The sequence below is a fragment of the Rhinatrema bivittatum genome, chromosome 2, assembly GCF_901001135.1.
Source record: "Rhinatrema bivittatum chromosome 2, aRhiBiv1.1, whole genome shotgun sequence".
NCBI classification, from domain to species: Eukaryota; Metazoa; Chordata; class Amphibia; order Gymnophiona; family Rhinatrematidae; genus Rhinatrema; species Rhinatrema bivittatum.
In genome coordinates, this window is record NC_042616.1 from 278032849 (window position 1) to 278035348 (window position 2500).

Here is a 2500-nt window from a genome sequence, read left to right on the forward strand (position 1 = left end):
GTTTCAGGGGGACCGATTGGGTGAGCGTATCCAATCAGGGAGTGCCCTTCCTGGCAGGCAGGAGCGGATCTCCCCGGTGCCGGTCCTGCCGAAGGGAAGTCCCCGTGCCCTGCCCCGAGGAGGTAGCAGGTCCCAAGCCTGCCTCAGGGGGGGGCGTCCTTCCGCCAGTCTTGTACTTTCACGCTTTTCACAACAGGCGTGAGAAGGTAAGTTTCAGGGGGACCGATTGGGTGAGCGTATCCGATCAGGGAGTGCCCTTCTTGGGCAGGCAGGAGCGGATCTCCCTGGTGGATGTTTTCTCTAGCACAGGCTTGCACTTGCCTGTTGGCCTCCTCTTTGCGTTCGCTGCAGGATTGGCTCTGCAGTGGCTCTGCTACCGGGCCTCTTCTCGTTGGGTAAATGCCCCACCTCTGTGCGCTGATGCTTCCCCTCCTTCCTGCCCAAGAGGTGCCGGTGACGCACAGGAAGGAATGCGCAGGAGCATCAATCAGCACGTTCTAATGAGGACCATCTGTCCCTCTAACGGTTTACACGGTTTACACCTGCACCGAGCGCAACCGACCTGCCAGCGTGTGAGTGTGGCTGTCTGTGGACATAGCTCACGGACCACCAAGCATAACAATCTTTGGTTTACCTGGATTCCTCCTGAACTGAGCGCAACTGACCTGCCAGTGGGTGAGTCAGTCTGCGCACATAGCTCACGGAACAACGATAATAATCCGCTGTTCCTCCGACGCATTACCCGGATTCCTCCTGACCCGAGGGCAACCGATTAAAAAAAAAAGGCTCTGAGCCGTGCAGGCAGTGACTTGGACCCGGCTCTTTTTTAAAGGGTTTACCCGGATTCCTCCTGACCCGAGCGCAACCGATTAAAAAAACAAAAAGAAGGCTCTGAGCCGGGCAGTATCTGTGCTCCAGTACTACCCCAAAATGGCTCCTGTTAAGAGACATGCTTATGACGCAGATTTTAAGCTTAAAGCTATAACTCGTGCAGTAGAGCATGGAAATAGAGCAGCTGCGAGAGAATTGAACATTAATGAATCTATGGTGCGTAAGTGGAGGAAACAAGAAGATGCCTTATGCCAAGTAAAAAAGACCAAACTGAGTTTCCGAGGAAACAAAGCAAGATGGCCACAGTTGGAGGACAACATACATCAGTGGGTTATCGAACAGAGAACCGCAGGTAGAAGCGTCTCCACGGTCTCTATTCTACTCAAAGCCACAACGTTAGCACGCGACATGGGGATCAAGGACTTTCGAGGAGGTCCTTCATGGTGCTTTCGTTTTATGCAAAGGTGTAATCTCTCCATCCGCACCAGAACTACTGTCTGCCAACAACTGCCAAAGGATTATGAAGAGAAGCTGGCCATTTTCCGCACCTACTGCATAACCAAGCTAAAATCAAAGAATATAAAGCCAGAACACATCACTAACATGGATGAGGTCCCCCTCACATTCGATATCCCCGTACAACGAACTGTTGAGAAAACAGGGACCAGTACGGTATGTATACGTACCACAGGAAATGAGAAGTCAGCTTTCACTGTAGTTCTCGCCTGTCAGGCTAATGGCCAGAAACTACCACCCATGGTAATTTTCAAGAGGAAGACTTTGCCAAGGGAAAAGTTTCCTGCTGGTGTCACCATCAAGGCTAACCCAAAGGGCTGGATGGATGAGGAGAAGATGATTGAGTGGCTGAGGGAGGTCTATGTTGAGAGAATGGATGGCTTTCTTCACAACTCCCCATCCCTATTGGTCTATGACTCCATGCGTGCCCATTTGACTGATAATGTCAAAGCTGAAGTGAAGAAAACTAATTCAGAGCTTGCCGTAATTCCGGGTGGATTAACCAAAGAGCTCCAGCCGCTAGATATCGGAATAAACAGGTCATTTAAAGTTAACTTGAGAGCAGCGTGGGAGCGTTGGATGTCACAAGGTGACCACACATTCACCAAAACAGGGAGGCAACGCCGGGTGAGTTATGCCATCATGTGCCAGTGGATCGTGGATGCCTGGAACAAGGTATCAGTCTCCAGTGTCATCCGAGCTTTCATGAAGGCTGGAATCATTGCTGAAGAGCTACGCAGCACCAATGAGACTGACTCGGATAATGATGAGGGGGAACCGAGCATGCATGATATAGACATTGCCCAACTGTTTAACTCGGACACTGAAGATGAGGAATTTGATGGATTTGTGGAGGAATGAACAGTTTTTCCGTTTTGTTTTCTTATTAATGCATTGTTGAGAGTTGAATTAAGCGCTGCGCCTTATAATCCGGTGTGCCAACCCATGGCCTGTTTCCCATTGCTGAGGCCTAGTCCCAGTAACAGTGCCCAGTCTGAAACCCCTTTCAGAGGCCAAAGGCTAGGCCTGTTGCTGGGGCCTTGCCTGAGGTCTGGTCCTATTACTGGGGCCAAGGACAGAGTCTGATGCTGGGACAACCAGGGCACAGCCATGGATGTCCCAGCTTAGGACAGAGTCTGTGCCCTGGTTGTCC